Raw genomic sequence first — 14,639 nt, forward strand, 5'->3', positions numbered from 1 at the left:
TAGCAAGTTGACAATTCCTTGATGCCACAGGGTGTCCTGTCTACAGCTCCCTTCGTTTAGTAAAGTTGTGTCTTAACTTTCTGTTATTCCAATTCGATTCGGTACCTCTTCAACAGCTATCTGTTCTACTCAACTAATATTCAACATTCCTCTTTAGCATCACATTTTAAATGGTTCTGTTCTTTTCTTGTATGAAGTGTTTATCGTACATATTTCACTTCCGGACATGTCTACACTTCAGACAAATATCTTAAAAATGGCTACACTTCAGACAAATATCTTTAAAATGGCTACATTTCCTAGCACTTCATATTCGGCGCAAATTTTTTTTATTTAAAAAGTCAGGTACAATGAGAACTTATGACTTACAGTGGCAAGAAGAATAAGACTTCTGGTCAGGTGAGTACTGGATTATCGACACAAAATCAAAGGATAGTGAATAAGAAAGTACGAATGACGGTGAGGTAAGGTGCATGATCATAGCCATAGTAAAAGCATGATCATATACAAGTTAGACACAAAGCCAAGATACTCAGCACAGTAGTATAAGTTTATATGCTTATTAGGCCTGAAAATTATGAAGAAATTGAAATAATGTGTCATGAGATAAAAGAAAATTTATGTGGAGTTAGAGAGATTTGGTTGACAAGTTGCTGGTGTTACGATACTGTGTACAAAATATTGGACATCAATGCAGACGTGTAAGATGGGTCTTGAAAACATAAAATTTTATCTCAGTGGTATTTTATTGAGATCTAGCTCTAACATGAGCGTCCACTATGATGAAGACCTTGTGTTTTAGCCTCATTTTACCAGCAGATGCTACACATGGTTTTACAATTGATCTGAATTAGGGCTGTATAATCACCTGAAATTAATCATTACTTAATGTTATTAACTTGCGACTTTGACTCTTAAAATATTTTATTATTTTTTTAACATTATATAAAACTTTTAGATCGGTTGTCTCCATTCTGGGTAAAAGAAATTATTCCGATCGTTAACGCAAATTGAACCGCAATCAGACAATGGAATTCGATGACAGGAAAAGAAAACGAAAAAAATAGTAAGAGAACATGGACTGGACGAAATAAATTAAAGGTGAAGCTACATAGTAGAATTTCGCAGACAACGTATGTTAAACACTGAAAACATTTGGCTTAAGAATAAGGAAAGCAGGCGTAAGTGGAAGAGAACTGGCGACACTGGAAAGTTTCAGATAGAATATATAGGGTGAGTCACTAAGTATTGTCACCAAGAATAACTCCGAAAGTATGATATGAGCTGAAAAGTTTATGGGACAAAAGTTTCATGGGGCAACGGGGGCCATAATAAGACGTTGGTTTTTTTGTTGCTAGATGGGGTAGGTTCAGAGATATGAAGGTAAAAAAAAAATTTTTTTTAAAGGGTATGCTATAGGTTGGTACTTATTTTCTGATAGCTTCTATCGAGGAAAATCCAATGATGTGTAACAACAAGGTCTTTGAAGGTCAACGAAGGTCACAAGGGTGGCATGAACGTCTATTTACAGAAGATGTTCGAAGCGATGATCTCTGGTATCAATGCAGTGCTGCAATCTTCTTATCATGGATGGAGTGGTATTCGTTATTACACCGGCACTTATCGAAGCACATACTCTGACAATTCTCTCTCACATATCTTCAGGTTTAGTTGGAACGTCTTTATAAACAATGTCTTTTACGAATACCCACAAGAAAAAATACAGAGGTGTCAAGTCTGGCGAACGAGCCAGCCACGACACATCTCCTCCGCGTCCAATCCAACGATTTGGGAATTGTTTCTGCAAGTCATTTCTAGCCATCAGCGGAAAATGTGCCGGACACCCATCGAGTTGATATCACATTCTGTTCCTTGTTCCTAAAGGTATTTCTTCCAATAACAGGCCTAATGTTTCTTGCAGGAATATGGTGTACTTCCTACTATTACGATTTCCTTCGATGAAATAGGGGCGTATAATTATGTCCTCCAGAATCTCACACCATACATTCACGGATTGCGGTTTTTGGTGTGCAATTTTCCGCAGCCAAGATGGATTTTCAGTTACCCAATAATGCACACTATGCAAATTAACATTTCCATGGTTCGTGAATGTAGCCTCGTCAGTAAATAAAATGAAGTTAATAAGTGTGTCGTCCCTCTGAATCTGAAGTTGAACCCATCGGTAGAATTCAGTGCGACGCATACAATCCGTACCAGTTAATTCTTGGTGGAGACTGATACGGTAAGGATGATATGGCGATGCGATTTGACGCGAACTGACACAAGGATCTCGAACCACAGTGGCAAGAGTACCAATTTCCGTTTCCTGGTTAGTAAGTTTCCTTTGCCGGATATGTTTACGATGCGTTAAAGATCCGGTTGTTCTCAATTTATCATACACATATTTAAATGTACGACGTGTAGGGTGAGTACGTTGAGGATATTTTTCAGCGTATAAATCTCTAGCTCTCACTGAATTTCGTTGGTATTCTCTTTAAATGAGAAGCAAATCAACTTGTTCTTCCAAGGATTACATCATTCACATTGATTCGTCGATACTAGTCTCACCGTTCCTATTAGTGTTGTATTGTGAAACCGTCGAGTGGTGTTTACATGTCAATGGCACGTTAGATGGATACGCCATATTCGTCGAGTATTTACCATTTGCACGTTATACGAGAGAGAATTGTCACAACATGTGCTTCGATAAGTGCCGAAGTGATAAGGAATACCACTCAATCAATGATAAGAAGATTGCAGCACTGCACTGATACCAGTGGTCATCAGTTCGAACACGTTCTGTAAATGGACGTTCATGCCTCATTTTTGACGTTCGTTGACCTTCAAAGACCTTACTGTTACATGTCATTGGATTCGTCTCGATAGCCTCTATCAGAAAATAAGCACCAAACTACAGCATCAAATTAAAAAAAAAAGAAGTTGACCTTCATATCTGTTGTCCATTATAATTATCCGGGCTGTTATGCCGTGGTCGGTTGATAAATTCTGTGTCAATTCCCAACGTTTCGTCCCCGTCCGCGGAGGACATCTTCAAGGGGGTCTGTAGCTCGATGGAAGGTCCAACCCACCCACTGGCTCGCTACTGCAGTCAGCTACCTTCCATCGAGCTTCAGACCCCCTTGAAGATATCCTCCGCAGACGGCGACGAAACGTTGGGAATTGACACAGAATTCATCAACCGACCACGGCATAACAGCCCGGCTAATTATAATGGTTCAAATGGTTCAAATGGCTCTGAGCACTATGGGACTTAACATCTGTGGTCATCAGTCCCCTAGAACTTAGAACTACTTAAACCTAACTAACCTAAGGACATCACACACATCCATGCCCGAGGCAGGATTCGAACCTGCGACCGGAACGGTCACGCGGTTCCAGACTGAAGCGCCTAGACCGCACGGCCACACCGGCCGGCCCTAATTATAATGGGCATGAGATTTCCAGCCGTGAAAGTCTACATTTTACTTCATATCTCTGACGCGACCCCACTTAGCAACAAAAAATCAACGTCATATAATGGCCTCCGCTGTCCCATGCAACATTTGTCCCAGAAACTTTTCAGCTACTATCATACTTTCGGAGTTATCCTAGGTGGCAACAGTTAGTGACTCACCCTGTATAATAGTAACACAGATATTTCAGAACCAAATATTAAACATAACCGGGAGCAGGTGGGTACCCTGATCATAGTTTAATGTTTAAGAACTGCAGAGTAAAACATAAGAAATTAGAGAAATGTCGGAAACTAAGGGGATGAAATCTGAATAAATCAAAAGAGTCAATAGCTGTTGAGAGTTTCAAAGGGAGATTTGACAATAATTGACTGTAACACGGGAAAAGAATGGGCGACTTTGAGAGATGAAATGGTACAGGCTGCAGATGATAAACTAGCCAAAAGCACTTGGTCCAGGAAAAATCCTTGGAGAACAAACGAGGTATTGAATTTAATTTTAGACTAAAAAAATTATAAATTATTTGGGAAAATAATCTCACACACAAGGTGTTCCATATGGATCATTGTCACTACTTCAAAATTAGAAAAACATTATACCTTTGAAGTATCTACATCTTACGTGACTTTAGGAACATTACATTTAAAGATAATAGAGTATTTAATTATTATTACATATTAATTTTTTTTTCGAGAATGCTATGTAACCGTGTTTTCCCTTTGTGCAGTTTCTGTATTTTGTCTTTTTTTTATTAGGCTTTGAGGCTCCATCGACAGCGAGGTCGTTGGACATGGAACACATAGTCATATTTGACCACGAGCAGGTAAGAAGTTTATCATGCCTTTGTCGGAAGACGTGCAGTCGTGAGCAATTGAATATGGTAGTGTGCAGTTCCCTCTTTCGCCTCGACGATGGCCACGGAGTGCCTTGGTGTGGCCTCCGCCGGTCGCCGAAAGCGATGGGGTGCCATCTTGATTCACGATCTCTGGACCGTCACTAATAACCCAACGGAGAGGGTCAGGTCTGGGTGTGCCGAGTCAATGGTTGTTCGAGTCCAGTGTTGAATGTTATCGAATTATTTGCTGCATTATGGGTCGTCTATCCGCTGTTACAACTCGCGTTATTCGACGGCAATTTTTGTCAATACGTGAATGAAATCGTCTCGGTTTTCAAGCCGTGTCATTGCGAATAAAACACTCGAGCTTTCGTTGGCTATCTCCACCAACGTCGTAGCAGTAAAAAGCCACTACCTGACATGGCTGGCACGCTTTTCTGTTTATATGGACACGACTACAGCATCTGCCACCAATCAGTGAGGGCCGAAGGGAGCGCGGAAGGCGAGTTCTGCAGCTCGCAGCAGGTCCAGTCCGCCGTGAGGCGAGGCTCACGAGAAAGACGGGCCGCGGCGCGTACGTCACGAATGTAGGCCTGAACTCGCTCGCTCATCTCAGCAGGCAAAATGCGTTTCTAAACGTGTTAATTCGCAGCTGAGCTTGTACGTACTAACGAGAATTGCATTTTCTACTGGACTCTCCTATTATGAAGTCTTACTGATTAACAGCACTAAAACAAAATTTATTTTAAGATCAGTACTCGACATAAATGGTGTAACGGCTTGTTTATAGCATTTAGTCTCTTCTGCTTAACAGTCCTCATTTCGTACAGGAAGTGGTGCCTTAAGCATATGATAATCATTTTGGCATGATTTTAATTTTATTGTACACCAGTACAACAGTAACAAATTATAAGTAGGCCTGTGGATCGTCGTAGTACTAATAACAGTAAGACTCCATAATAGCGGATTCCAGTAGAAGATGCAATTCTCGTTTGCACGTACACGCCTAGTTACGAATTAAACGTAGTTTGTCTGCTGAGAAGAGCGAGCGAGCGTGTTCAGGCCTACCTTAGTGACGTACGCGCCGTGGTCTGTCTTTCTCATAAACCTAGGCCGTGAGACCAGTGACGTCAGGAGGCTCGAGTGGCCGGTACCACGTCTGAAACTGCCACACCCGCCTCCTTACAAGCGTCAGGCATTCGTGTTTGTTTTCTTTCGAAATCCATAGCCCGCCCTCACTCCGTACTAAGTGTGTACCCCCGCTCCCTGTTAAAATTGTTGCTGTTTGTTCTATTCCCGGCCGCCTCCCATATAATGGAACCCCAACAACTACATAATGATGGAAGCTGAAGACATGAATTAAAATGTGTACTATGGGCGGGACTTGAACGCACCTATATTTGCTTACAAGGCACCTATGCTAGCCATTACATCACCACGGCACTCTAGCTTAGGGACAAACCTAGTCCAATGCCCTTCCTAACACAAACTTCAGTCCATATCTTCAGCTTATTTCCCCTTCTTAGATCGTCACCGATAAAGATGAGACTCAAATGGTACGGGGAAAGTTTTTTATATCAGATCTTTAGAAGCCCAATATGTTGACGCATGAACCAAGACTCTCATCTTTTCAAACTGTATTTTATGTCCGTTTTCCATGCAATGATCAGCTATGGTCGAATTGCCCAGCTCCATTTGATTAATATGTCGCTTGTGAGCCGTAAACGCTCCTCAGCTGTGCGAATTAACCTCCGAGTATATAAATGCTATCGCAAGGGACAGTATACACACCGGGCACAGGAAGAGCTATGTCATCTCTAATAGGGCGCAGCGATCTCGTATCCTGGGGGTGGGTCGGAACGCTGGTCTTAGTCCATGTCATTAAAGACGACATAGCTCTTCATGTGCCCGGTGTGGATGGTATCCCTTGCGAATGCGGCAGCATCTATGGGTCAAACAATTCGCACAGTTTTGGTGAATTGTATGGAGGACGTACGACATATTAAGTGAAAGAGGCTTGACAAGTAGGCCATAGCTGAACACTGAGAAGGTTCATGCGTTAACATATTGTGTTGTAAAGGATGTAGCTGAGATAGGAGTAAACAGCAAGAGTTTCAACAGAGACTGGGCGTGCACACTTAGCAGGGCGTTTGAGGCGGGCTTTGGATATCGAAAGAAAGCAAAAACGGATGCTCACCGGATGCAGGAGGCGGGAGGAGCAGTTTCAGATGCGGTGACGGCCCATCGCTCTGCGTGACGTCAGTGATCCCGCGGTGGACTGGATCTGCTGCGAGCTGCACAACTCGCCTTCTGCCCATGCGTCATTTCGGCCGACTGGTATCAGATGCTGCAATCGTGCCCATGTAATCAGAAAACCGTGCCAGATCTGGTCTCATCAAATTCCCACCACTCCTCATCTACATCGAACACTTCCACATCTCCTCAACTGTCCGCGAACTAGATTCCAGTCACCCTGTTGCCTTCTCTCTGATCACGAATCCCGGTATGCTGTCGCAACTTCACTCCTCCTACACACACCATATCCTACTCCAATGCAACGTCAAGCGACTCCATCTCCCAGGCAATGAGATCTGCCCCGATGTTTATACCTCCTACAAACTTTTCCCCACCTATCCCTCTTCACATCAGGGCTCCCTCTCTCCTTTCCCTCTCCATCCGTCCTCTTCCCTCTTGCAAGCACTTCCCTACCCACACGACACACTACTCCTCATCCTCTACCTTTCCCACCGACTGTATTTCCCATTAGCCACCTCAACTCCTACCTCTCATCTCCACAGTTTTCTTGTGTAACAGATCTCTTTTTTCTATACGCACCCCTCAACCCTATGGGACATACTCTCTTCTCAAGCAATACTGCTCACCTTAGTGCAGATCCTTTCACTTAAAAAAAATGCATTGCTTCGGTGTTTTTATCAGAAGAATTAAATCTTCCTGTCATTTGTTTTTAAAATCTATGCGTTTCCGTTTTTAATTGCCCTTCTTTGATTTTTAGTTTAAAACAGAAAACAGTTCCATATTTTGTTTATATTTCTCATTGCATTTTTCTTTTTTAAATTCGCTTTGCCGAAACGAGGAGAATTGTGCCGCTGACAGACCCCCCACCCCCCAACGCCCATGTGGCGGAGGAGAGGGAGGGAATGAAAAACAATTAAAAAAACAGCCCTGGCAGAAAGCGTTTTACTCGTGACGACGATGGCCGAGATAGCCATCGAAAACTCGAGGATCTTTTTCGAAACGACTTGGCTTGTAAACGGAGAAGATTTTATTCAGGCATGCCGCCATGAAAGCTTCCGAGGACACCTGTCAATACGTCTTTGCCAAGGGCACTTGACTCCGTCGGTGGCAGCTTTTTGAGATTCATGATACACGTGATATAAACCTTGGTCGCATGGCGGCACGAGACAAGTCCCGTGCCGTCACAACTTCAGTGCATCCCCTGTGGACACCCACGATTTGGTCTTCAGCAACTGAACTGTTTCTGCTGCTTGCTTATCCTGTTCTTGACTGTCAAACCAACGATGAGTGGACAGAACTTCGCTCGTAGCTGCACAGATGGCGCGGAAGGGAAGGTGTTCCCATATGAACGACCACCATGCGGTGCGATAATGGGGGGGAGGGGGGGGGAGGGAGTGAAATTCGACAATTGAGGCCTGTGCTTGTAACTTGGAAGCTACAGCTGGCGAGTCTGCTAACGATCATATTGGCAGATTATGTCTGGGCGACCAAAAATTCGACAAATACAGATGTTCAAAGCCAATAGTTTTTCAGTAGAGAACCGAAAAGGAAATAGTCGCATAAACAAAAAAAATGAAGTAGAGTAAATAGCCCCAATAGCCTGTTCGGCAATATTGCCAAAAAATAAAATTTCCCTCTCCTTCTGCCGCTTCTTTCCGAAGGAGAGAAGCCTTGGGAAGTAATTGTAGCTGCCATTTCCCTTTCCTCCTTTACTGATCTATTGTAACGACCCACTCAATCATTGTTTTTCGTGAGATCTTTGGTTCCTCGCTTGCCTCCTCTGATAAAACTTTAATGGCATTGCATTCATTCACGCATGTCTGATTACGAACTTTCTTTGTATCTATGGTGCGAAAAACTGCAATGCCTGCTACGTAGTAAAGAAATAACGTGAGCGCTGTAACTGTGCAGGCCGGCAGGGATGGCATCACCCAGCGCCTGTGCCACGTATATGGTATTGCGCGAGTTGTACAACTGAAGAAATCCCAGTCAGGTCTTATGCGGGGATATTCTATTTGCAGTTATGACAGGAGCAGTCTCTCTCCATACCAACAGCTATCTGTAATTCAATTGCTCATGAGCATATAACGAGGTAAATGTAACGAAACCACAATGGGAAATAACAATAAAGAAAAACATAAGAGAAAAAAGCAGAATCTCTTTCGTTTGGTTCATTATTGCAACTCTTCATGCTGTTTACAACCAACGTGTTTCGTTTAAACGAAACATGAAATCTTTCCAACGTAATAACTTTACGTATGAATTAGTTATCTTATTCCGGGTTGACATTTCGAGCTACAGAAAAGTAATAATAGGTCAGTAAAATTTTCTTGGATGAAAATTGCTACATAACATTTCCATTCCTTTCCACATTATTGGTACCGGTGGTTATAATTAAAGTGAAGCTACGCACGGAAGTCTAGAGTGCGTTGTATTTAGAGGATGGCAGTGAAACTTTGAATACGTGCTAATGGGTTAATGTGGAACCGATTTAAGCTAGAAAGAAATTGTGACCACAAGGTGCGAATCTGGCGCTGAACGCTGTTTGTATGCAAGGTCTTTATTTGCATGACAGTATGGTGTCCACACTGTCATAGCCATAACGTGAGCGAACAGTATGGCTTTCGAGAAAAGAGACCGTGCTCTGATAGTGGAACTGTTTTATCTGAACGGCAGCAGTTACAGTGAGAGAATCTCGCCGACAAGGTCTGAAGACAGGCCTAATGTCATAAAACGGTTTAAGGAAGACGATAATGAAATTCGAAAACAAGTGTGAGCTTGGTGTGGCATCTGGGAGAGGAGGGCGTTGTATCCAGATGGAAGCTATTGACGAGGATGATTTTGGTGTAATTGACCATGCAGCATATGTCCCGGGTAGTGCTAGCATTTGCGCAGTGTCACAAAAATTGTTTATTCTATGGTCAGTAGAAAAGAAAGTTTTGCTATCTGTTTTATACTGGTGTATTGTGTATTAAACCTGGGACCTAAAAACGACGGAGAGACTTCGTCCCGCCGTAGCCCTCAGTGGTTCACAAACCAAAAACAGGCCACAGCAGTCCACCCACCCCACCGCCGCCCCACACCGAACCCAGGGTTATTGTGCGGTTCGGCTCCCCAGTGACCGCCCCCCCTCCCCCCTCCCCCTGGGGAACGTCTCATACCAGACGAGTGTTACCCCAAATGTTTGCGTGGCAGAGTAATTATGGTGTACACGTATGTGGAGATAGTGTTTGCACAGCAGTCGCCGACATAGTGTAACTGAGGCGGAATGCCCGCATTCATCGAGGTAGATGGAAAACGGCCTTAGAAACCATCCACAGGCTGGTCGGCACGCCGGATGTCTACACTAATCCGCCGAGCGAATTCGTGCTGTGGACCGGCACGCCTTCCCGCTCGGGAAGCAGCGCGTTAGACTGTGCGGCTAGCCAGGTAGGCTTTTTATATTGGTAGTCGCACAAGATCCAAACGGTACAAAAACTAAAATATCATGATCCGCAGCCACATTCTGGATTTGTCTGCGGTCTCTGGCACGGATCGAAGTTGATGACATGTGACAGAGCAATTTTCTATAGAGTGACTAGGTACATTTTCACTACAGTCAACACACAGAAATGCCGAATTCGGGGCACTGTTAAACCGGATGTTGCGCACGAAGAGCCATTGCACTTGCCCTGTGTGACTGAATGGTGTGTATTCACTAGCACCTTTATTCTCGGTCTGTTCTTATTTGAAGATCATACGCGTAGACGTCTGCACATTATCGAGACCTCTTTTGCAGCATACGATTCTTGGCTTGGGGGAGCGCAACTATGTGCAAACCACTGTTTTCATGCAAGACAGGGCAACACCTCCTGTCGCTCGTCCACTGAAAGACCTGCTTAACGCAACTTCACACGAACGTATTATCTCCAGGGGTTTCCCAGCTGCATGGCCTGCAAGTTCACATGGTCTGAATCCATGTGACTTTTGGTTCTGGGGATATGTAAAAGAACGTGTTTACCAGGCTCACCTCTGTTCTCTAAGTAAGCGGCGGCTAATAATAAAATCAACATTACGCCTTTCTCACTTGTTTGGCCTTTTTTGCCCGCATTCCGTTCCTAATCGATTACATACGGAAAATTTTTGTACGTCTTACTTGCATTCACATCGCCATACATGCACCTGGTGGCCAAAATTGGAACCATTTTTTTCATATTAATTCGGTTCAGCATTAGAATATCTACCAAGTTTCGCAGACATACGTTAATCGCAGACCTCACTGGGTCTCTGTGAGTAGTTGCATTTTAATTAATACCACCCGGTACTTCACTTGATTTTATGCACACTTCAAAAAGTCATTCTGTTTAATTATTTACAAACTAGGATTGTCTGGGGAATATTGTGCCTCAGCGTGCAAATAAGTGGTTTGATGTACCTAGAAAAATTCTTTTCCTTCTGGTGCAAACTGTGTGAATTCCGTTGCATGTTCATGAAAGTGGCAGCTGCGATTCTGTAAGTTGTGGGGTTATGTATTTTGTAGCATCACGAGGTTAACAGCACATGTCTAGACTTTGCTGATGAAGCTAACGAAGTAATACTCAGTATAACAAAAGAAATTAAAAATAAACAATACGATCTCCAGGACACTGGTGACCAATAGACCTGTATCCGAAATAAATAAACTGTTTCTTTTGGTGGAGCTCAAACAGAAAAAAAAATCTGTGAAGCAGACACTCAAGTAAAATAATCAAATGGATGGACAACATCATGTACGTATTTCCTTAGACGTAGATTTGCAAAGGTTCGGGCGTCGTGACTTAATACAGGAACAATTTTCCCTCCACGAAACTTCACCAATGAAATTAAAGTTCAAAAGAGTTGCACCACCAGTATCACCCGCCACGAAACAGTTACTTTCATTCAATTCAGATTCCGCGATGATGTGTAGAACTTCTGTTTAGACAGGAAACACTCATCAGACATACTCTTCCCAGTACCTTCTACTCAGACTGTGTTTGAAGCCCAAGCGACACAGGCCGCCGCTTAGTGCGCTAAACTGAGAGGGGCACCAGTGACGACCAGGTGCAAGATTTGTGCACAGTGCGTGTCGCATTTAGTAGCGAAATCCGTCACGAGTAAAACTGTACGCGGGAAAAAGAGAGGGGGAGGGAGGGAGCGCCAAACGAAAAGTCGCTTGTGTGGAAAAATGTTCTGAAACCGGCTCTGCTTCTACCACTACTGGCAGAATAAATAAAATCACAATCCTTATAAATCCCGTAGCATAAAAACAGTTGTATCGCTAGCGCAATGTGTGTGTGCTGTACACAATTACATACAGAGTGTGATTAAATTCCCTTTACAGGCTTTGAGGACTTGTAGTGGGAAGACAGTTATGTTTAGCATAGGAGCTGATGTCCCCTTACATACTGTTTTCCCGCCGCAAAATACCACAACACTCGCTGCTCTCTGACTCCTGTTGCATATCGTGTGGATCCACCCACAATTAGGGCTCGATGTGATAACTGCCGACGCCAACACAGACACGGTATCCCCGTACCAAATTCCGGTATACAAACAGAATGCGCCATATCCATAACCATGGCCAGTAGCCCTTCCCTGGATGCTACAGGGGTCTCTTACAAGGGGACCCTCCATACTGTAAATCACGGATTTCGATGCGCTTCTTTCCCTGAGTACCTGGCTAACCGGTTTTTTAGCGACCGGCCTTGGTTTTTGAGAAAATCGATTTTGAAGTTCATTGCGCACTTTGTATACCCTCAACATTAAATATATTCCGAGCAAGTCAGCGCAGCGCAGCGGTAAAGGTTCACGACTACCGCGCTGGAGGTACCGCGTTCGAATCCAGCTCCCATATGTTTTTTTTGTGTATACAAGAACCGTCCGGAAACTTTGGTCCTAAAGTTCAAAAACGAGTAGACGAATTAACTGGGAAATACAGAACGTAGTCGTGTCCTGCACGAAACCCGGGAAGTTCACGAAACTGGTGTACGAAGAATTTTTGCGTTCTGTAATTCTTCCTTCCGTACGTGGGACGGAAAAAATTTTTCTACATTGTCGACTCGTGGGGAGGGCAAACCGATTCAATTTTATACGATATTCGCTGATGAAAGGAAAGCGAGCAGCTGCACCCTAAAAGTGGTCCCACCAACGTGCACTCCTTATTGCCAGCCCTGCGATGTTTATTTTTACCGACAGGTGAAAATCTTCACGAAAATTATTCAGAATGCTCCCGACTTGATGGAAGACAATGGAGAGATCGCTTCTAGGGAAGATTCGATAAAATTACATTCGCTAATTCTACATCAATTCAGCGCACCTAATTTTAAAAGCATGATTAGATACCCATGGTTCGCATCGAAATTAGCGAATGAAAGATAAATCTTTTTGAATGCAAAAGAATTGTGTTTCCCCATATCGCTCATGAAGAAACCGTGTGCCAGCAAGACGGTTGCTTTCATAAAATGCGAAAATGTGTGCTTCGGTTCTTTCTATGATAAGTATCATCCACAATATTGTTCTGGCGCATCAAGCAATGTGGATAATGAAAAATAAGATTTTGTAATATTGTGTGACAGAAAAAATTAATAACTGAATATATCTTTATAATTTCGCACACCTTACACTGTTTGTTGATATTCTTTGAAATAAAATTGAAAAATTCCGTCTATTTTAAAAAAAAAGTACACGAGCAGGATTCGAACACGGTACCTCCAGCGCGGTAGCCGTGAACCTTTACCGCTGCACTACGCTGACTTGCTCTGAATATATCTAATGTCACGGGCATAAAAAGCGCGCCGCAATGAACTTCAAAATCGATTTTCTCAAAAACCAATGCCCGTCGCTAAAAAAACCGGATAGCCAGGTACTCAGGGTAAGTGCCTCTACAACATATTTGAAACGCATCAAAATCCGTGAATTACAGAATGGAGGGTCCCCTTGTTAGATCCAGGATTTCGCGTGACCCCACAGGCAGTAGTCTAGCGGGTTCAAGTCAGGAGAATGAACCGGCCAAGAAGTCGGACCACCACAACCTGTCCACAGTTGATCAAATCGTTGGTCCAGACGCTCTCGGACCGCAAGTGGAAAATGAGCCGTACGCCTTCGTGCTGGAACCACGTGTTCTGACGTCCATGCAGTGGCACTTCTTACAGGAGTCCATGAATACACCGTCAAGGATTCGCAAGTATGCAGCATCTGTGAGATATGGTGAAAGAAGGTACGGTGCAGTCACGCGTCCAAGCAGGACCCTGCCAAAATGTTCAGACCGTAGCGTTCCTGCAAACTACGGGGGCACGCACCATGCGAGTTTTCATCAAACCACACGTGACTGTTGTGGGAACTGAGAACACCTTCCCTGGTGAATTTGGCTTCATCTGTGGAAAGGAACCGCCATGGGAAGTCGGGCTCGTCCACACAACGGTTCGAGGACCACCGGCAGAAGTGGGCTCGTGACGCAGAATACTGTGGCTGCATTTCCTGTATCCTTTGGGGGTGGAACACTGTAGCTGCAGCTCATGCAGAACACGCCAGACAATTTGGCAATCCACATTCTGTCTACTTGCTATCTTTCTGGTATTCGTCGTCACGTCCTCTTCCACTGCATGGAGTATAGCATCTTTAAAACGAGGATTGAGGCGCCGCCGTGGAGCAACGTAGCAAGCCCTGGTGGTGGTGGTGAATGTACCCGTCTCCGAGGCCAGCTGGTACACAGTAGCAAAGAAGGAGTGCAAAGATATCTGGCGATGTGTCAAACACTCCACAACTGACGAACAATCCTCCCATTGTACCGAGCTTCGCCGTACTGTAACATCGCGTCGACTTAACCCGCAACCAAGTAGTACACCACTGTCAACAGCAGCACACTAAAAATGACAATTACTGCAGCTTGCATTCTGTACTACTCTACAGTAGTACTGTAAGAGCAAAGACCACAAGCACAACATCAGGCACAAAACTTCCTGGGCAGACCTCAGACGTAACTGAACGGCATGCAACCAAACTTGTGGTGGGCTTGGAACATCAAGTGCTCGGTGAATGACGAACGTAATTCCCTAGTCAGTGGCGCCGAGAAGGCG

The 14,639-nt window shown here is 43.9% G+C and overlaps 1 long non-coding RNA gene across 1 annotated transcript in view; it reads left to right on the forward strand.

Moving 5' to 3' along the window:
- LOC126412217 (uncharacterized) overlaps nucleotides 1–14,639 on the forward strand; it is a 141,038-nt gene that overhangs the window by 71,688 nt on the left and 54,711 nt on the right. The window contains exon 2 of the long non-coding RNA XR_007575261.1: nucleotides 4,229–4,296. This is a non-coding gene — a long non-coding RNA (uncharacterized LOC126412217). The remainder of the gene's footprint in view (nucleotides 1–4,228; nucleotides 4,297–14,639) is intronic.

The sequence above is a fragment of the Schistocerca serialis genome, chromosome 7, assembly GCF_023864345.2.
Source record: "Schistocerca serialis cubense isolate TAMUIC-IGC-003099 chromosome 7, iqSchSeri2.2, whole genome shotgun sequence".
Lineage (NCBI taxonomy): Eukaryota > Metazoa > Arthropoda > Insecta > Orthoptera > Acrididae > Schistocerca > Schistocerca serialis.